The following is a 23242-nucleotide window of genomic DNA, read 5'->3' as shown; positions in this document are numbered from 1 at the left end:
TCAGCTATTTCTTATTTACTTAAATTGCTTAAAAATTTTTTTAATTATGTTATTTGCTGTCAGAATATATACATGTGTGGAAATGGAAAAATGAAGCTTGTTGAAATTGGAAGAGAGGTGGAAACAGAGGGAAAGTGTCTGGTTAAAGTATAATGTATGTACATGTAGACATGTCAAAATGAAATCCAGTGTACAACAACTAATCGATGCTAATTTAAAAAACTGTGGAAAAAGAATAATAAAATGTAAGATAAATTAGGAAGGAAATAAAGTAAAATGAGGAAGAATCTGTTTATTTACTTTTATAGTCATTGTAACTTTGACATTTGGCTCACTGGCAAGAGTTTTGTTTTGTTTTGTTCTGGTTTTGGCTTTTTTTCCCCAGTAAAGCAAGGGGACAGAAGAAATTACCCAAGAAACAAAATATTTATTTTCCTTATTATATTTAAAAATACCACTAGTATTCTGATTAACGAGGAAAAATATCCCAAGCAAAGTGGAGTATAATGTGATTTAGATAAACCGGAGTAAGGCAATGCACCAGAGAGATATTTGAGCAAGTTCTAGGATACTCAGATGGATCATAAACAAGAGACAATGAGTGTTGTTGCTGTTCCTGCTGACCTTTACTTAACATAACTCTCTCATTAGAAAACAGCTTATTGTTACACTTGCTGTTTGCTCACCTGCTTCGAAAAAAAGAACAGACAAGGATCAGCACTGCACTGAGGTGCATTTATAGTTTGTTTGCCTGACATTAGTGCTCTTCCTTCTCTCTACTTCTTTTCTGTCTTCAGGACAAAATTGATACCACAATTGCATTGAAATATATAATCAGCAAGCAAGGGTTTGATGTGTGAATGGAATGCAAAATGTAGCATGGAATAAAATAATATTGAAAGGAAAATATTCTGAAATATAGAAGTACAATGAAATGGTCAGTTTTGTAGCTGAAAATAATTGTATACTGGTCATTTCAGATGGTTCATCATTTTAGACAGCATCTTAAATTTTACTGTCCAAAGTTCTATAAGATAACTGATACTGTCCCTTTTTAACAAGGAAGATAAATGATTTGCCCAAAGACACACATTAATGGGTATGGAACACAGCTTAATGATCCATGAATCCAGTGTTTTACAAAACATAGTATCTTTAGTCCAAGTGTAATTATAAGAAAGAACAAGAAAAACTAGTGCTAGGGAGAGTGTAGCTCAGTGGTAGAATGCTTGCTTCACATACATAAAGGAAAAAACATGAAAAAATACTTTTGCTATGTGATACATTAAGTAGAAAAAGAAAATAGCCTATGAAAATAGTTTGAAAATTGAACATATCATTTCTAGCATGGAGGACAAGAAATGAAAAAGAAAGAAAAATGAGGGAAGGCTTTTCTTGTGAGGGCATTGGTGGACACAGTGGAAATGAGAGGGGAAATAAGACATTTTCTATGTGCTTGAAATCCATGGTGTGGATATAGAAAGTTACAAGTATAGGACAGTCATATTTCATGGGTGGCAAGTAGGGTTCCATTGCATTAAAGGATAATAGAACTGAGTAAGAATGAAGAGCAGTATGGAAATTTAACTGGATACCACATATTGGAAGATCTTATCATCTATTCTCAGGAAACTTTGGTTAAGGTCTGTAATGAAGAATGAATCATGATCAAGTTGTGCTTGGAAACTGTTCAGGGGGAAGATTTACTTAAAAAAGAGGACAGGAAGATATTAGAATATGTTTTCTCATAATGAATATATGATAGTTCTACCTGTTGTGTTTGATGAATGTCCAGCTCTTATCCTCAAAAGATACGAACTCAATTTGGGCTACATGAATTGCTTTTCTTGTTTGTTTGTTTTTTTTTGTAGCTCTTCAGATAGTATTTTTCAGATGACTGAAAGATGATACTTTGAAAGAGACCAGACTGGAAAGGAAGAAGTCAGCCATTAAACTATCTTAATAATCAAGGTGTGAGGTCAAAGATCCTTTACTTAGAGAGGGAAAAGGAACAGATAGATAAGGAAACTTTAGTAGGACTTATATCAACTATGTCTAGAGCTGGAGGAAGATTCAAAAACAATTACTGGCTGGTGATATAGTGAGTAGAAAAATGATACAGGTTTGAATTATCAAGTCTTCACAAGAGGCCCAAAGAAACATAGGTCCCATGGTTTCCCTTATTTGTAGTAACGAGTATATGTCCAGGACAAGCAGAAAAGGTCAAAAGTCATGAACCCCAAGTTAAGTACACAGAGGTTTTATCTTTCTTGCTGTTTTTTTTTTGGTCAGTCGTGGGCCTGAACTCTGGGCCTGGGCGCTGTCCCTCAGCAATTCAGCTCAAGGCTAGCACTCTACCCCTTGAGCCACAGCAACACTTCCGGCTTTTTCTGCCTATGTGGTGCTGAGGAATCGAACCCAGGGGCTCATGCATGCAAGGCAAGCACTCTACCACTGAGCCACCTTCCCAGCCCATCTTGCTGTTGTTTTTAATGCACTTATAATGTACTATGTGGGGTTTTTTTTGTTTCTTTTGTATGTTCTTCCCCCATGGTATAACCCCTGTGGTCACTGTATTTGATTCTGGTGCCTTGCATCTTGTTTATACATTTTTCTAATTTGGGGAAGGGAACGGAAATAACAAAATGCTGAAACAAGAATACAGCTTGACCCCTTGTAACAATGAGATGTACAAGATACTATGTTGAAAATGAACTTTACAACTTGGGGGCGAGGAGGAATGGGGAGGTGGGGAGGGAAGGGATGGTAGAGGAAAAAAGGGGAGGTAACAATGCATGATAGGAAACGTGCTCATTACCTTACTTATGTAACTGTAACCCCTCTGTACAGTATCTTTACAATTAAAAAATATATACAAAAAAGTTTAGTTTTGACAGTTGAATTTTGAAGCCTAAAGATGGCAGCCACAGGAAATATTTACTATGCAAACACTGGGGTCTGAGAACTAGGGCACTGCTCGGGAGATGACTCAGGGTAACATTATCAGACAGGTAACATTTGCAAATAATGAAAAAGTTAAGATAAGTATGAAAGCAAAATGATTTAGCAAAGAGGAAAAGTTAGGAAAAACCATATTGTAGGAAGAGTCCTGGGAAGTTAAACAGGTAAATATAATTGACATGAAGGAAGGATTTCAACGAGGAATCCAGAAAACCAAACACACTGTGAGAGAGAAAGAAAGAGAGAGAGAGACAGAGACAGAGACAGACTGAGACAGACAGAGACAGAGAGACAGACAGAGAGAGACAGAGGGAGAGAGTGCTAGTCTTGGGCTTGAACTCAGAGCCTAGATGCTCTCCCTGAGTTTTTTTCTCAACACTAGCACTCTACCATTTGAGCCACAGCTTTACTTCCATCTTTGTGGAGGTTAATTGGAAATAAAAGCCTTGAGGCCTTTCTTGTCCAGGCTTGTTTTGAATTGAGACCTTAGAGCTCAGCTTCTTGAATAGCTAGAATTATAGGCATGAGCTACCAATTCCTGACTCAAAATGTTTTTTTTTTTAATGGAAGGGAATGCTAAAACTTTTGCAGTGTTCCATGACATCACCATCTCTGTATTTATTCAAGTCAAAAATAGACAGTTACCCATGATACTTCCTTCTTTAATCACATTCTTTAAAATTTAGTTCATCAAAACTAGGAATCCATGGAACATTTCTCAATACAATAAAGGCTGTATATGACAAAACTACAGCCAGCATTATACTTAATGGCAAAAAACTAAAGCCACTTCCTCTAAACTCAGGAACAAGACAAGGATGTCTACTCTCTGCACCTCTCTTCAATTTAGTATTAGAATGCCTAGCTACAGCAATAAGACAAGATGCAAATATAAAGGGGATCCAAATAGGGAAAGTAAAACTCTCCCTCTCTGCAGATGACATGATCTTGTATTTAAAGAATCCCATGGACCCCACCTCCAAATTATTTGAGCTGATCCAAAACTTCGGCAAAGTAGCAGGGTATAAAATTAACCCTCAAAAATCAATGGCTTTTCTGTATGTCAACAATGAGAAAAATGTGGCTGAAATTAGGAAAGCAACTCCATTTGTAATAGGCCCATACAAAAAATAAAATACCTAGGAATTAACTTAACCAAAGAAGTGAATGAACTCTATGATGAATACTTTAAAAATCTGAAAAAGGAAATCAAAACAGAACTTAGGAAGTGGAAAAACCTCCCATGCTCCTGGATGGGAAGGATCAACATCATCAAAATGGCAATTCATACCAAGGCCATCTGCAAATTCAATGTGATACCTATCAATATTCCAACCTCATTCTTCAATAAAATAGAAGAAGCAATCCAAAAATTCATATAGAACAATAAAAGAACCCAAATAGCAAAAATGATCCTTACAGGAAGAATAGTGCTGGAGGAATATCAATATCAAATTTCAAACTCTACTACAAAGCCATAGTAATCAAAACAGCTTGGTACTGGCACAAGAACAGACCTCAGGACCAATGGAATAGCACTGAAAACCCAGAGAGGAACCCACAGACATATAGCCACCTAATCTTTGATAATGGAGCTAAAAAATTAGAATGGAAGAAAGACAGCCTCTTCAGTAAATGGTGCTGACAAAGTTGGTTAATCATCTGTAGAAAACTACAGCTAGATCCTTATATATCACCCTGCACCAGAATCAACTCCAAATGGATCAAAGACCTTGAAGTCAAAGCAGACACGATGAAAACATTACAGGATGGGACAGGAAAAACCCTAGGTCTCCTTGGCACAGGCCAAAATTTTCTTAATAGAGACCCAGAAACACAAAAAATCAAAAAAAGGTTGGACCAATGGGATTGCATAAAATTGCAGCGTTTCTGCATGGCAAAGGACATAGCTAGCAAGATCAATAGAAAGCCCATGGATTGGTAGAAGACCGTCAGTAGCCATACAATAGATAAGCGTCTCACATCTAAAATATACTTGAAACTCAAAAAATTAAATCCCCCAACAACAAATCCTCAAAGAAACAACTGCCCAATAAATAAATGGGCTAAAAACTTAAAGAGAAACTTCTCTGAAGAGGTAATAAGAATGGCCAATAGACATACTCTCTGAGCTATAAAAGAAATGCAAATCAAAACAGCATTGAGATACCACCTCACCCCAGTTAGAATGGCTATAATCAAGAACTGTAATAACAACAGATGCTGGAGGGGATGGCCAAAAGGGAACCCTACTGCATTGCTGGTGGAAGTGTAAACTTGTTCAACCACTTTGGAAAGTAGTATGGAAGTTCCTCAAAAGACTCCACATAGAGCTCCCCTATGACCCAGCAATTCCACTTTTGGGCATTTACTCAAATGATCACAAACAAGACCATACTAAAGCTACCAGCACAACTATGTTTATTGCAGCCTTATTTACCATAGCTAAGATATGGAACCAACACAGATGAATCAGTAGATGAATGGATCAAGAAAATGTGAGATATATATATATATATATATGTATATATATGTATATACATATATGTATATGTATATATGTATACATATATATATATATACATGTATATATGCACATACAATGGAATTCTATGCCTCCATCAGAAAGAATGACCCCATTTGTTAGGAAATGGAAAGACTTGGAAAAACTTATATTAAGTGAAGTAAGCCAGACCCAAAGAAACATAGGTCCCATGGTTTCCCTTATGTGCAATAACTAGTATATGAAGCTGGGAAGGTGGCTCAGTGGTAGAGCGCTTGCCTTGCATGCTCGAGGCCCTGGGTTCGATTCCTCAGCCCCACATAAGCAGAAAAAAAAAGTCTGAAGCAGCGCAGTGGCTCAAGTGGTAGAATGCTAGCCTTGAGCTGAAGAGCTGAGGGACAGTGCCCAGGCCCAGAGTTCAGGGCCCACAACATGACCCTGCCACAAAAAAAATAACTAGTATATGTCTGGGACAAGCAGAAAAGCTCAAATTCTATGTTCATATGACCATATAAGATGATGTTAATTGAAATGAACCCCAAAATAGAGACACAAGTGGTTTTTTTCTTTCTTGCTATTGTTTCTAACGTGTTTATAATTACCAGGTGATTTTTTTGTTTCTTTGTATGTTCCTCCCCTATGGTATAACCCCTGTTTTCACTGTATTTGATGTTGGTGCCCTGCATCTTGTATATATACTTCTCTAATTTGGGGAGGGGAAAGGAGAAAACCAAATGCTTAAATAGGGATACAGGTTGATCCACTGTAACAATGAGATGTACAAGACACTGTTGAAAGATGAACTTTACAATGTAGGTGGTGGGGAGAGGGGTAGTGTAGTTACAAAGGTGAGAGGAAAGGGATGGTAGGGGAAAAAGAAGGAGGAGGCAACAATGCTTGCTCGTGTAACTGTAATCCCTCTGTACAGTATTTTTACAATAGAAAACATAAAAATTTACTTCATCACCAACTCTAGGTAATTCCTAATCATTCTCCTCCTACCCACCATCCTGTCATTTTACAGAGCGTAAAACTTTCTTTGTAATTGTCTCTGTGTTAAATCTCTTCTATCCTCTCTTTTGAGTCTCTACCTCTCTCTCTCTTTCTCTCTGTCTCTGTCTCTCTCTCTTTCTCTCTCTCTCTCTCTCTCACACACACACACACATACACAAACATCTACAAACATACATAGTACCTAGTAAGTGTTGCATAAAGCTTCTCTTCAACCATTGTTACTTTCTCACTTCATTTTTCTTTTTGTATGTCAATCAATCCCTGGGAAAAACTTTCCCTATCATTCTTGACTACATCATTGTCTCCAAAGTCAAAACCTTTTAACACGATTACATTTATTATCATGAATTATTTGTGAGAGTATTCAAATAATGTATTTTTTTCTCTAGGCATTTAAACTGCGTGACGGGAGAAGGAGATTATTTCTGGTTTAGCTCAATTTTGTAACCACATTGATCATCAGAGTTTCTAATCCACAGTGGAAGTTCAATAAATATTTATTGAGTGAATGAGTGGGTGAATGCAATTATAAAATGAGCACTCTAAATTAAAGCTTAACACGATAGAGAATGAATAAGAAAAGAATGTGGACACCTGAGCACATTCAGAGTCTGTGGGAAAGAATTTTCTTTGAGTGAGCACTAAACATGTGTTTGAAATCAAAATTACACACAGACAACTTTTCACAGAAGCATATAAATCAAAGCTCATCTACTTTCTTTATATGATTTTTTTTCAGATTAGCTTCAGCAGACACTAAATCCACTTGCCAATGGGGAAATAGACTTAGAATACTGAGAAGTAGGTTATAATATTCATTTCTTAGCCAGTTTCCTTTGTAGCAGAGCTATTGTTATTTTTCTACACTCAAAAATATTTTCTCAAATTTAGCAAAATGTTATCTAAACCTTCTTTCTCCTTTATATGCACCCTCCCTGTCAACGGTTCTTTTGATTTATTCTTGCAGAGAAGTAGCCCTTGTGCTGTTCTATTTTTACATTTTAAAAGCAAATAGTTACCTTGAATTATCTAAATAGCCTCACAAAGCTCTTGCCAAGTACCACATAGAATCAAATAAAACCACTAGGAAGCACAGTTCCACCAATTGTTGGTCATTCTTACAGATAGAATGTTATAATTTCTCCTGTCTTAATTTTGCTGCTAAAATTAGGCAAAAAAATTCTTCTCAAAATCAAACACTCATTTTCCTTTTAATTTCATTTGGGATACACTAAAAGATAAAATAAAAGTCCAATGCAACCAATGTTTTCACAATAACTATAGACATACAATCACTCTAAGGAAATTTTAGCTTAGTTTGGTGGAACTACACAATTATTTTGAGGTCTGAAATTTTCAGATGCTTGTGAGAAATCAAGCTTAGATTCAAGAATTAGCTCATGAGCAACATTTACCAAATGCACTCCTTCTCATCAACTATCACATGCAGAATGTCCAGAATAATTTTCTGATTGGATGCAAAGCAAGAAAAGATTCTAGATTTGCATTTGAATTGCTGGCTATTTTTAACTTTCTAAGAATTTCACTATGAAAGATATGCTACCTCTGTGGATAGAGTTATGGAGTCAGGTACTTGACCTTTACTGTGTTTCTAGTGAAAATTGAGTGGGAAAAAAAGTCTTAAAATGTCTGATAAGCCAGTTGCTTGTGGCTCATTCTCATAATCCTAGTACTCAGTGGCTGAACCTGGAGGATCAAATTCAAATCCAACCTTGGCAAAAAAGTCTAAATGACTTTTACTCCTAATTAATCAAAAGAAAAATGCTGGGCCAGAGACTTAGCTTGTGGTAGAGAGCCAGTTATGATCAAGAAAGTTGAGTACATGACCTCAGTTTCTCTCTTTCTCTCTCTCTCTCTCTCTCACACACACACACATACACACACACATACACACTCACACACACACAAATAAAAATGTCTGATAGAAATAGGCTGACTCAGTTGCTGTTGTCTTAATTTCATGAATTTAAAGTGGTGGTGTTCAGGAGGATGGTGGCTTGAGCTTAGATCAAACAAAAAGGCTTCAAGACTGTATCTCAACTAATAAGCTGAATGTATTTGTCTGTTGTCCCAACAATTCAGGAAGCCGAAACAAGAGTATTGTGGTCTGAAGCAGGTCTGGGAGGAAACAAGAGATCCTATCTGAAAAAATAACAGAACAAAAAGAGATAGGGACATGGCTCAAGTAGTAGTAGAGCCCTTACTTAGCAAGCACAAGGCTCTAGATTCAATTCTATTCTAGCTTTCCTGCAATCAAACATTATTTATAGGATATCAAATTATTTGTTTATCTATAAATCTCAGGGAAATTTCCAAGTATATGTAGTATATAATAATGGATTTATATGGAAAAAAATCTAAATTAAATCTCACACAGAAATTTTTGCTGACTTAAAAATTATTTCCAATCACAGAAGAGCCCATGAATAATATGACTTAGGAATAGTAATGAAAAGACTCATAGTTTTTCTTGCCTTCTCCTTCCTTAAGACCTCTATATACACCACAGTGTGGAAAGGAGATATATGCAGTTTGTAGAATCTTAAATACCAAGTTGAACATCCTAGTAAGCAGTATAAAAAAAATTACCCAATTTCTTTTGGCTTTACCACAGGGTAGAATGAGAGAGAAAAGGTATTGAGAGTCAAAAAGTAATTTTTAAAAATTATATATACTTCATGCTGGTGCTGGTGGCTAACACCTGTAATACTAGCTACATGGGGGCAGGAAAGTCTGTGACACTCTTATTTCCATTAACCACTAAAATCCCAGAAGTGGAGCTGTAGTAGAACACCAGGTTTAAACAAAAAATCTAAGAGATCCCAGGCCCTGAGTTCAAACCACAGGACTGGCACAAAATAAAATGTAACAAAATACTATATTTTACTTAGTTCTATTTACCTCAGAGTTATGAAATCACAGTATCAACTCGCAATAAATTTGCAACCTAAATACTTGGACTAAAAATTAGTGTTTAAAGTGTTATGTATTTTACTACCTTTCTTTCTTTTTTCCATCCTTCCTTCCCTCCTTCTTTCCTTCCTCCCACCCCACTCTTTTTCTTTGTTTCTTTCTTTCTTTTTCTCTCTCTTTCTCTTTTTCTCTTTCTCTTTCTCTCTCTTTCTTTCTTTCTTTCTTTCTTTCTTTCTTTTTCTCTCTCTTTCTCTTTTTCTCTTTCTCTTTCTCTCTCTCTCTTTCTTTCTTTCTTTCTTTCTTTCTTTCTTTCTTTCTTTCTTCCTTTCTTCCTTTCTCTCTCTCTTTCTTGGGCTTGAACTCAGAGACTGGATGCTAGCCCTGAGCTTTTTTACTCAAAGCTCTACCACTTAAGCCACAGCTCTACTTCACACATTTTTAATGGTAATTGGAGATCAAGAGTCTCACTGACGTTTCTTGCTTGGGCTGGCTTCAAACTTTGATCCTTAGACCTCAACCTCCTGAGTAGCTAAGATTACATGGATCAGCCACTGGCACCCAAGTATTCTTTTAAACTCAATGAATAGTTTTTGTTAATAACAGAAAATGAGTTCCCACAACCTGACTCATTCAGAATTTTAGTTTGACCCTCAAGGAAAACACAAAGGTGACAAGAAATCTGCATGTGGGACTTATCTGACATTTTCCCTGATTAGTACAAATGCTGGCAATGTAAACCAAAGGTCTCTTATTCAACACTATAACCATCTTGTCTTTTTTTCCTAAGGAATCAATCATCTTGACATCTTGACAGCTGATTTTTCCCTCCCCTCCCCCTGTGCGGAAATTTTCATGTCTGCTCATCTGTCACTGGGGCTTTGACAAGAAAGGGGCTTATACATCTGCTGTCTGAGTTTTCTGACTCAAAGTCAGCTTTGAAGGAAAATTCTCACCGTGTGCATTAGAAAGATAGGGTTGTAGCTACAGGCCAAAGTTATAGAGAAAGGAGGAAATTGAGGTAGTCAAAAAGAGTGTCAGATGTAGTCTGAGACTATCAAAAGATGTAATAGGACAGGTGAATGAGAGGTTAGTAAGCACATAGCAGATCCAAGGTTGCTTGTATCAATGAGTTGCACTCAGTCCCATGTTTCTGAAGTGTGTGATCATTTTTCTTTCTTAGATCCAACTAGACCCTGACAAACCTAGTATACATATGTCATCGATGCATTCAACAAACAGTTCTTAAGCATTCACTGCTGCTGTCAATTTAATGAAGGTGGATGGAGGACACATAGTGAACTGAACACTAAAGAAGAAAGTGATAAGGAACATAAGGAATGTGTGGAACAGTGTACAGGTAATCTTGAAATGAAAAAGTGCCTTATAATGACTGATGACTCACACCTATAATCCTACCTACTCAGGAGGCTGAGATCTGAGGATTGTGGTTCAAATTAACCCTGGGCAGGGAAGTCCGTGAGACTCTTATCACCAATTAACCACCAGAAAACTAGAAGTGGCACTGTGGCTCAAGTGGTAGAGTGCTTGTTTTGAGCTGAAATGTGCAGGGACAGCACCTAAGCCCAGAGTTCAAGCCCTATGACAGACAAAAATAAAATTAAAATAAAAATAAAAAAATAAAAATCTGTGGCATTTTTGACAATGACATATCTACATTTTAAGAGAGAGTACTATGTACTATTATAGCCAGAAAAAAGAGGAAAAAAATAAAGAAAACATCTATAAAAATGCAATCATAAACTACACAGACCAACTTTCAGAGACCTCAAATTTGAGAAGTTAGTTGGCACAGAGGTGATTGGAGAATTTTTTATTGAACAATTTAATGAAACACTTGCATAAAAAAGCAGTCATGCTGGGTGTTGGTGGCTTACCCCTTTAATCCTAGCTACTCAGGAGGCTGAGGTCTTTAGAACAAGGATGAAAGCCAGCTGGGGCAGGAAAACCTGTGAGACTCTTATCTCCAATTAACCACCAGAAAACTGGAAGTGAGCTGTGGCTCAAAGTGGTAGAGTACCACCTTGAGCAAAAGAGCTTACGGATAGTGACCAGGCCCTGAGTTCAAGCCCCATGACTGACAAAACAAAAAACAAGCTGGATGTTGGTGCCTCACACCTATAATCCTAGCTACTCAGGAGGTTGAGATCTGAGAATTATGGTTCAAAGCTAGCCCAGGCAGAAAACTCCATGAGACTCTTATCTCCAATAAACCACTCAGAAAACTGGAAGTGTCACTGTAGCTCACGTGGTAGAGCACTAGCCTTGAGCTGAAGAGCTGAGGGACAGCACCCAGGCCCAGAGTTCAAGCCCCACAACCACAAAAAAATAAAAATAGTCACTTTATATATGGAATAATTAATAATACTGCCAATTTCCTGCACATTATGCACAGCAGTCACATTCTATGTTCAGTTTCTCAGAGATTCAGCCAGTGGGGCTCCAGAGAGGAAAGATATTGGAAACATAGAAGATGGACCCTGACAAGGCTGAGGAAAGGCGCTTAGTTGAAGTTTTGTCTCAGGAATTTGAATCTACAAATTAGCTTTGATATCTCAGAGAAGCAGATATTTTCCCAGAGTTGCTTCTATCCTTTTGGGCCTAATGAGAAATGAGCAAATGTCACTCATCTCAGGAAAATCTGTCTCTGGTTTTGGTCAAATGCTCCAAAGCCTTGAACTCCTGAATAATACATTGATGCTAACATCTATTATTTTGATAAAAAAAATAAATTTGACAAAGGAGGAGGCTACAATGCTTGATAAGAAATGTACTCATTATCTTGCCCATGTAATTGTAACCCCTCTGTACAGTATTTTCACAATAAAAAATCTTTAAAAAAATTTAAAAATAAATTTGAAGATATTGCTGTACCAAAAACCAAAAACAATAGAATATTTTAAAGTAAAATCTCTAAGGGCATAATATATACAATAAATATTCATAATTTCACCTCAAATGATAGTTCAGTAAAAATAGGAAATATGTATTGTATATTTAATTTGTGCCAGGCATGGTATTAATAGCTAGGCATAGATTTTTTTTAATCTCATACCTTATGATTTATTTATAATTACTATTATATATACTATTTATTACCACAGGTATAGTTCTGCTGAAGAGAAGGAGGCTCAACAAATTGAGCAACAATTAACAGCAGAACTGGGATTATCATAGCCACAAAACTGTTTTCTAATACTTCATGTCACTGCATGTCTAGAAAAAGAGTTTTCTCTATTTGCAAATTTGAATCATTTAAATTGTTCCAGGAATGTTTGACTCCATTCTTACGTTTAGGGAAGTATTTTTCAGAGGGGAAAGAAAAACTTTGTCTTTAGGTTCTCCCTTAAATCAAATTTCCTATAATCACTGCAGCTTTCAGCCACTAAATACATTACTGATGGTTAATCTGACATTCTTTGTATCATGAGTGTCTATGGAAAGGAAAGTATATTTTAATAGCTTGCTAGCTCTCTGACCTTGAGCAGTTTGATTAACTTCTCAACACCTTAGTTTTCTTATCTGCTCAATGGAAAAGTATGATATCACTGCTGAGAAATGCTGTGAGGATTAAGTGACAATAGCAACAAGATACCTTTTATTTCTCAAGCTTCTTTCTACCAGGTACTTTAGTGGGGAAGTGGCATACATTATTAAATTTAATCTTCAACCCAAAGAAGTATTATTATCATCATGTGCCAAGGAGAAAATAGAGGCTCAGAATGATTTTTAAAACTCACCCAAAGTTATGTACCTATGAAATACAGGTGAGATCCAGCTTGGTGTTTATCTCAGATGCTGTGTCCTCTGTACACTATCTCTGTAAACTGTTCTAGAAATAGTGAGGGGTTATTGTTTAGACCTGATTTGGACAATCAACTGCCCTAACTATACATTAATTATTTAAAAGTATATACCTTGTCAATGATAGAGTATGATGGTTACATGATTTATGCTATTTGGGGAGAATGCAAATGACATTATTGATTACCACTGGCTGATTCCTATTGCTATGAGGCTACTGGAACTCTTTTCTTCAAAAAAGAAGACTGATTTCAACTCAACCTTCCAACAGGTATTCAATTTTTTTCTGTCTTTTCTTTTTTTGGTTCTGGGATCAAACCCAGGACATTGTACTTCCTAAGCAAGCACTTTGCCACCAAGGTACATGCCAGCCCAGGGTTTTTAAATTTTTCCCTCTTCCTCTTCCCTGATCAATAAAGAGAAACAGAGAAAGCATAGGGATGTATCCATACTCATGTGTATAGGAGATCTACAAAGATGTCCTTTTTGAACTTTAAGTCATCATTTGGGTTAGATGAAATTCAGACAAATTGAATTTGTATTTACTTTCACACAGATTGAAATTAATGATATAGTTTTCCCCCTCTATGAAGAAAGGAAGAAGAAAATTTCTTTGATAAACCCACTTGACTGTCCTGAAGATACTCAATATCTTTTTCTTTGAAAAAAGCAATAGAATGTTATATTAACATTATATTAAAAACCTGATGCCTGTAATCTATTGCTGTTTGTGAGTTTTTATGAGGAAAACATTTACTTTCTATATGGAACAACTTGCTCAATTATTTGACACTTACTTACTGAGTGCCTGCTAAACAGGAAGCCTAATAGCAATGACCTGAGAAAAGTGAAGGACAGAGTCAAGTGGCTATGTAGAAGAATTTCTAGGCAGTCATTACAGCAAAATCAAAGGTCCTGAGGTTTAAGTGTGAAGATGAGCATGGAAGGCCTGGGTGACTTAAGTGGGAGAAGCTGGTCCTGTGGGCCCCTCAAAGATTTGGCCTTAATCTGCATTCAGATAAGAATACATGCTTTTGAGCAGAAGATATAATTTAATTTTAATTTTGGATGAGCAATGGTTTTGGAAACAGAATTGAATGTATGATGGGGTGCAGAAGGAGGCAGAAGGAACAAATCAACTACTGAAAAAGTATACTAATCTGTTGTCAATAAACTGGAAATTGTAAGTACTTAAATTCTGGGTACAGTTTGAAGGCAGAGATTTTTCTATGATATATGAAAGAAAGGATTCAAAGAAGGTTATCAGATTATTATCTTTTCTGAACAAGGAGGACTCATGTTTCTATTTATGAACGTGAGAGGAAACTATGGGAAGACTTCTATGTGGAAATCAGAAATCTGATTTGAACGTGGGAAGTGTGAGACCTTTGGAAGGCAATGGGATGTATACAGTTAGATGCGTAAGTGCAGAGGCTAGAGGAAGCATCCAGGTTAATGAAATTTGTGAGATTTCTGTGTATGGATCTTGAGACTAGGTTTTACTCACTAAGCACATAAATATAGAAAAGGAATACATTTATACTGTAACATTTTAAGATCAAGGGCACAATGAGGAACCTGAAAAGAAGTTAGAACATTTTTTTGTTTATGAAAAAGTAGAAATTTTACACACACACACACACACACACACATACACACACATACACATACACACACACCTTTTCTATAAAATCCAAGTAAAGAATTGGGAGTCTGACTCTGCTGAATTTCTCATGATATGTCAAGAAACCCAAGGAAGTCCTGGCAGACAAATGCCTTTCCTGCACAGTCCTGTTTAGACAAATAACTTCAGAATTTGGGGTGAAGACACAGTGTGTGATAAGTAAGAGAAAAAGATAACATGATTGGAAAAAAAGGCAGAGATAAACTTTTGTGCTATGTTTTCTTGTGACAACTATATAAAATTAGCAACTATCCAAATAAAGAGAATAAAATGCACCATACTGAAACAATTGCTGCTGGTATTTTGGTGTACTTTTAAAAGTTTTTCCCTTCACACATATGTATATAATAAACCAAATTAACATTATATTATAAATCTTATTACAGTCCATTTTTCTATATGATTTAATACCTAGAATACTTTTGAAGATTCACTTTTCATCATATTTCCCACTAGAGGAGGGAAATGATTAAAGAAGTGTTAGTGTAAGAAATGCCAGCTCCAATATCTTCCAATACAGTAGGATGATAACTGCATGTGAATAGGAGGCAGAAAAATAAGAGGAACTCTGGGTACCAAGTGTCTTAGTGGCTCACAACAGTGGCTATGTTACTAAAGAACAGAGATATTAAGGTTGACTAAAGCTGTATTCTTCTATGTGGAATCCAGCCTCATTTTCTGTAGGACTATTTTTTGTTATTGTCATTGTTACATAGCAGAAACTGAATACCAGAAACTGAAAAGGAAGAATATTTTGTGTCTGATATTTAAATGTAAATGGTCAATGAAATTAATTAGTGTCATAAAATAGATTATTTGTCTACATTGCTCAGATTAACTTTCCTCACAGCTGACAAGTAATTTGTTATATTTCCTCTCTATTTTTCATTGTGTGGGTTTGCTGTCAAGACACAAAAAGCAGCAAGATTTAATATAGGAATTTTTCCTAATAAATTTGTGAAAATTATGAAAAGTCATTTTATCAGTGAAGTGTTATAAATTTAACCTTAGCCAGATAATTTCTTTTATTAATCATTATCACAGCACACATTACCTCCAATGTAAATACTTGATATTATAAGACATATTGGTAAGGTCACAGCCAACGAAATTCCTTCTAAAATTAATGAAATTAATAAAGACAATTAAAATATTATCTACCTATAAACTTCTAATAACAGTTAAAGGTACATGTATATCTCTGTGTAGTTCAAGCTCTTACTATAGATGGGTTCTTGGCTGGTTAGCTCAATTGGATGGAGAATGGGACTTTACATGGTCAAGGTCACACATTCTACTGTCCACACAAAAGCAAAAAAATTATGTCATAGTTGAACCAGGAATTCTATACAGTCCTATCATGATCATGTGTTTTTGCTCACATAAACAGCAACTAAGATAATTTGACTGGTTTCAGTAATATCCGTCACACTTAGAAAAAGCAGAAACCAAACTTTCAAGCACAGATGCTACTATTACAAAGCAATGATTTCAACTGCATGTGAATGACAGCTTCTCACAAATACATAAACTCAACTGCATCAGACAAGAGTAAAGTCCCAGTTAGCTTTAAAATTCCAGTATTTAGCAGTAGAAAAACACAGTGTAATGATTTTGCACTAACATTGCCTTAATAGAGAAGTTATAGAAGCATGTGAAGAATATTACATTCGTAAATCATAAATATATTATTATTTCAGATACCTTTGCCATTCATTATAGCCAAATCATTGCTTCCGATTAGAGAGTTTTTCAGATAGCAGTATCTTTACACCTTGGAGTTTGTGAGGTCTACCAGGGAAATAATCAGTGGCACTTAGAAAATCACTCATAGGCTTTCTAACACTTCTCACCGAGGGTCACATACAATGACAAAGATTGAAACTTGCTCCACAGATGGAGTTGGGGATACATTGGTTTCTGATTCTTGTACTTTTGATTCAACAAAATCTCTGTCCGTGTTTCCTGACATTTCCTTTTGGATAGTGCTTAACCAATCCCATATAAAGTACAAAGCAAGGTGAGTTTCTTTCCCCAGCAAATCTACTCATTTTCCACTGGACTTTGGAACCCAACTACCTTCATTCAAGGGGAATTTCGTGTTTCTGTCATTAAAACAATCAAGGTAAAACAACAACTCTATAACCTCTAGCAAATCACCATTTCCTTCTGCAGCCCGGCAGTTGTTGAAACACCAGAGTAGCGACAGAGGGAAAGCCCCTTCTTTGATCTAAAACTCTTGATTTGCTGTAGCAAACCATACAAACAGATCAGCTTTCAACACACAAGATGGACACAAAGATCGCTGTTTTTTTAAATAGTAAATTTAACCTGAAATAGTTTTTTTAATCAGGAAAATCCACCATTCTCTTCCAATTTCACCTTTAAAAAATTATACTCTGACCACCAAATCGCATTTGCCATGGCAATAAAATATTTACCTAACAGGTTTCAAGTGTTAAGGATAGCTTGCTCCTATTTTCCTTGGACCTTTATGCCTCCCACCCACCAAAGTCTTCACTCCACCCTCTCAATAGCCCAGCTGGCACCATTGATAAGAAGCAAACTGTTTTCTCCGTGACCTCTAAGCATTCTACTCCACGAGAGAAAGCAGCGTGGAATGCATACTCAGCAGGCTGCGAGCCAGCCTGGAGCCAGTTTGTCCTCGAGGCATTTCTGCCATAAAACATAATACTATCCACGGCGTTTTCCTCTAAGCAGAAGGAATCCCACTCCCCTTGCTGCTCCTCACTCGCACCTGGCTGCAATTCTCCCCATCCACAGCTTAGAGCAAACAAAAAACCCAAACAGCAACAGATTCCTTTGTTTTACATGCAAATCCTACCTCCGGTGTAGTTGTCACATCTTCCTCAAAAGCCACACTTAATTTTTAATGACAGAGATCCAGTGCAGTCCTCCGAATAGCCACGGGCAATCATCATTACCTCTTCTGCCTAAAGCCTTCGTGGACCATTCATGTCACAACCCCAGCTAACTCATGGCTTTAATACTCCTTGCTCAAAATGTCTGAAAGAGTTTGGAAGGACAATAGGAGTGACAGGCACGCTAGACAGCCATGCTTAAAATTAGTTATCAGAAGCTCGGTTGAAGCTGCTTCATACTGTTTTGAAAACGTGCAGGAGGTAGGATTTATTAGCCTATGACAGGCATGCTGTTTCTGTTTTTATTAAATACTGTAATAGGCTGTCTGTTAGCAATGCCGTGATAGGCGGAGCATCACTTCCCACTGCTTTCGAATTCTCATATTAAAAAGGGAGAGAAAGCTCAGACTTCCTTCTGAAGCACCCTATCCTGCCTACTGGATCAAATTTCCAAATCCTCTCTTAACTACAGGAGAAAAAAAAACAAAACAAAACAAGAAACTCTTTTTAAAAGTCCCTAGATTTTTCTACATGGAAAGTGAAGTTGGGAATAAATACTTTCAGATATCCGAAATGATCCTCTTAATCTCAACAAGGGACTTGCAGTTTTCCCAGTTATACAAAAAAGAAAAGAAAAGAAAAAACAAGCTCTGGAATTAGGTAGAAGAATCAATCCAATTGGAAAAGTTCTCCTCAATTACTGATGTATGACTTGTGCTATACATTTACACGAATTTCAAATTATATACAAAGTGGATAGAATGGATCAAAGCATTAAGTAATTATTATGTGGTGAGATACAAAGCTTTCTGTTGCAGTGTGAAGCAACCACATGCCAGGCACGACTGTTCGAATGGAAAGAATGAATGAGGGGTGCAGGCAAAAGGGATGTGTGTGCACGACTTTGATCTATTTTTGACAGTTTTGATTGTGGAAGATACTATTGGCTAAGGAGAAGCATATTTTGTGTCTGGAAATACTACTCTAAAAAGTTATAGGTACCTTTCAAAAATGGGGAAATATAAAAAATTCTTGATAGCTCCAACTATGTAGATCTATACTCTCTTTCTGCTTTTCTTTCTCCCATTTTGTGATCCCAGGAGCAATAGTTTTATAGTAGTTACTATGGAAACTGAGTACCTGCTCCAAGGGAGGGGCTTAGAGAGAGCAACAAATGTACCATTAATGGAAATATAGTATATTGAAAATATACTACATTGAAAAGAAATAGAACAGCAATGAGCAAAAACTGCTACACATTCACTACTAGAAAAAAGATCTCAAATGAAAGAATTTAAATTACCACTACTTAAACATTCTAGTTGTGTTATCTCAAAATGTTATAATGATCACATCATAATATCTAATGTTTTATTATATGCAAGAACTGCATATCTGAATTGCTCAGGTGTCTGATAAAAGATGCTATTTTCCCTCCTCTTTCTTTCGAAACTCTTGCTTCTCAGTTTGAATATGGCCTGATTGTACATGAATTTTAGTTGTTACTTGACTGGTCACAATTCTTCTCATGAATAAAATGTGATTCAGTAGAAAAATAATCGCCTTGTATCGCAGACCATAATCATATTTCATTCTAATTGAGTATCCTTACAGTGATTTTCTTGGAGCAAAACCAAAGTCAGAAAATACACACTGCAATTTGAATTTCAAAAATTAATTCTGTGCCCATTAAGTTGCTAGGGCAGACAAAAGTCTTTTTTTATATTTTCTATTCATCAAATAGAAAAAAGTTTGTTGAAATCTTTCACTAGAATCCTGATCACTGAAGAGAAACTATTTATCAGAGTAATTAAAATTTCACAGCTGTAAGGAGCTTGGGGAATAAAAATTTATTGTCTCTATTATCTCAGTTTCACTGTTTATAATTAGAGTAATTCATACTAACAAACTGAAAACACAAAAATTGTAAAATGAAATTGAGTGGTAATTCTTCAGGATATTGTTGAAATTCTGCTTCTATTAAATCCAGAGAGGTAAAACAGTCTAATGTGGAACTCCATATAGATTAATACATTAATGTTGTATACTGATGTCTAGAAATAAAATCAAGTATACATAGACAATTAAACTCTGACAAACATACAGTCATTTCAGTTTACAAAGGACAGCACTTTCAAGAGGGTTTTGGCCCTAGGGAAGGTGGCATACCTATAACCCTAGCTACTCAATTGTGATCTGAGGATCGTGATTCCAAGCCAGCCTAGACAGACCAATCCAAGAAACTCTTACTCCAATTAACCTGACTAATCCAAATGTATAATGATATGGCTTAAATAGTAGAGATCTAGCCTTGCGTAAAATGCCAACTGAGAGCATGAGGCCTTGATTTCAAGTCCCATTACCAGCATACATGCACATACACACAGACACAGACACAGACACACACACACACACACACACACACACACACACATACACAAAATGAGTTTTGGGTATTATTGCATAGCCATATCTTGAAATATAAAACAAACAAAAACACTCTATATCTTGCAATATATACAAAAATTACTCAAATTGATGATAGACTTAAATATAACATTTCAAATTGTAAAAGTACAAGAGAAAAGCACTGGAAGTAAGTTTTAATAATTATGTTAATCAATTTTTTTCTAATGTAAAGTGTCTCCATAAAATATCAAGCTGCTAAATTAACTTTATCAAAAGTAAATAAATTAAATAAGCATATAAAATGAGTATGAACAGATAAGTCACAGAGTAGAAGATAGTATTTGCTGATTTTTTGTTGTTGTTAGTTGCGGGGCCTGAACTCTGGGCACTGTCTCTTAGTGCTTCAGCTCAAGGTTAGTGTTCTACCACTTGAGCCACAGCATCATTTCCACTTTGGAGAGAGAAAGGGGAGGAAGAGTAAGAAGAAGAGGGTTGAAGGTGGGAAGGGGGTTACAAGAAAATTTCTCTATTGAAAGTCCCTCTGCAGTACTACTGTGGTTAATTCAGGAAGCAGGTGCGCATAAGACAAGATATGAATGGATATGATTTTATTCTTGCTTTAGTTCTACCCTGTAATGAAGTTTCCTATAAAGAAGTATCTTAAAGCCTAGCCCTTCTCCAGTGAGAGAGAAACCTATGCCAGATATGTTAAAAGCTTGTTCTAACATTGTGAAAACAGTTGATCTAAGGATTGCATTTAGTAACTCTTAATATTACTTTTCTGTATAGATCCCTGGAGAATGAAGTTTGGGCTAGCAGAAGTCTGGAACTACAGCGATATGTCAGAGCTACATTACCAAACACATTCTGTCTGCAAAAATGCTCTATGCATTTCTAACTTGATAACATTTCCACAGCATCTGCTCTCTGGATACACATAAAAAAAAAAAACACGTTCTGGGAAGAATTTGTGTGTGTTAACAAATATTAGGTTGAGAACTAGAGACTGGGTGAGAAGAGTGTGATCACAAAAGCCCAGAATTTGCAGTATACATGCACAGCCAGCAAGTGAAATGGCCTAATGAGTGAAACAATGAATGCATAATTTCATTATGAGTCATCACTATTAAAATGAAAATTTGATAGATACATATCTAGAAAATATAACTATTTGTTACAGATACAAGTGCTAATTGTGTTTTGGAGTGTATGATCTATGCAATGAATAATACAATGAATTTGTCCTGATGTGACTAGTTGCTAGGAATAATAGAAAAGTTAGTTTAGAAAAGACTTGCTTCCTCTTACCATATCCTGTGAAGGCCAAAGATGCCTCATTCTGAATTGATCGATCTTCAGTTCACCTGTAGGTTCCTTCAAAAGGTGCCTACTAATATAAACTCAGATGTTAAATGCTAGTATTTAAGAGACAACAGTTGAAGGAAACCTAACATTTTAGTAGTATCTAAGACTGGTATAGAATGGAGTGTTTTACTACTCTTCATCATTCCTAGTTTAGATCTTCTTTAAAAAAATGTTTAATGAGTATCACTATTGTATTGGTTCCCCCTTTGTCTCACCATTTTTTTTGTTTCCCTTCCATTCCCTAATTCAGATAAATGTATATACAATACCCAGGATAATCAAATACAGTGACAACAGGGGATTAAACCATAGGGGGAAAAGAAAAAAATGAAATCAAAGGAGAAATAACTTCAGAGTATATTCAAAACAACAACTACAAAGAAAACTTCTTGTTTCCATATCGTGTTGGAAATGAACTTTTCAACTTAGGAGGGTATTGAGGGGGAGGGAAAGTGGGAGAAAAATGAGGGAAGGGTTAACAATGTTCGACAAGAAATGTACTCACTACCTTATATATGTTACTGTAACTCTCTGTACATCAACTTTACAATAAAATTAAATTTAAAATGCTTAATGAAATGAAAATTTCTAAATGCTTACAGTGATAGGATATATTCTCCCTCATTTTCCAATGCTTAGAATAAAGTTAGGAATAAAGACAGAAGAAGGCCAGGCAAATACTATCAGCTCTATTTCTAGGTAGGAAAATTGAAGATGAAGGAGGAGACAGGATTTCCTTAAAACTACCAAACCTAGAAATATATCTTCTAACTTAAAATCAAGTGTCTTTTATTTTATGGAAGCTTACACTCTAAAAAATTTTTACCTTTTGAGATCCAGAAATATAATTACTAAAAGGCTTCTGTGTGTGTGTGTGTGTGTGTGTGTGTGTGTGTGTGTGCTGGTACTAGGGCTTGAACTCAGGGCCTGAGTGCTGTTCTTTAGCACTAAGGACTTCGAATTGAGATCCTCAGATCTCAGCCTTCTGAGTAGCTAAGACTATATGAGCTCATGTTAGAAGGATATTTTAAAAGGTTGAAATAAAATGAAACCACAGATAAAAAGAAAATGTTTGAAAAAATTTAACAGAATAAAGGACTATTATTCAGAATAATAATCCTAAAATTCAACAATATAAAAACAAACAACTTGCGCTGGTGGCTCATATCTGTAAACCTAACTACTTAGGAGGTCAACCTGGGCAGAAAAGTCTGTGAGGCTCTTATCTTCAACTAACCACCAAAAATGCTAGAAATAGAACTGAATAAATATAGAACTGAATAAGAATAGAAATAGAAATTCTTAGAGACAGCACCAAGGCCCTGAATTCAAGCCCAAGACTGGCACACACATGGGATCACACACACACACACATACACACACACACACACACACACATACACATATGCACCCTCCCCCCCCCACAAATATGTTAAAGATCTAAGAGATTCTTCGCCAAGAAAGATATACAAGCACTGAAAAGCATATGATAATTTGGGAAGATTTTTCCACATCACACATCCTCAGGGAAGTAAAAGCATAGGAAATGAACTGTCATGAGAGTGGACAAAGTCCAGAATTCTGATAATACCAAGAGGTAACCATGAGTACAAGTAGTAGAGTCTCTCATTCAGAGCTGGTTGGAATGTGAAATGGCATAGCCATTCT

The 23242-nt window shown here is 36.1% G+C and overlaps 1 protein-coding gene across 1 annotated transcript in view; it reads right to left on the bottom strand.

Annotated features, from left to right (window-relative positions):
• Kcnmb2 (potassium channel subfamily M regulatory beta subunit 2) overlaps positions 1-18041 on the bottom strand; it is a 296165-nt gene extending 278124 nt beyond the window's left edge. The window contains exon 1 of the mRNA XM_013016200.1: positions 17764-18041. The gene's annotated coding sequence lies outside the window, so the exon portion shown is untranslated. The remainder of the gene's footprint in view (positions 1-17763) is intronic.
• Positions 18042-23242: the final 5201 nt, after the last annotated feature.

This window comes from Dipodomys ordii, unplaced genomic scaffold, assembly GCF_000151885.1.
Source record: "Dipodomys ordii isolate 6190 unplaced genomic scaffold, Dord_2.0 Scaffold30, whole genome shotgun sequence".
In the NCBI taxonomy this organism is placed as follows: domain Eukaryota; kingdom Metazoa; phylum Chordata; class Mammalia; order Rodentia; family Heteromyidae; genus Dipodomys; species Dipodomys ordii.
The sequence above is the reverse complement of the archived record's forward strand: the minus strand, read 5'-3'. Positions and strand labels throughout refer to the sequence as shown.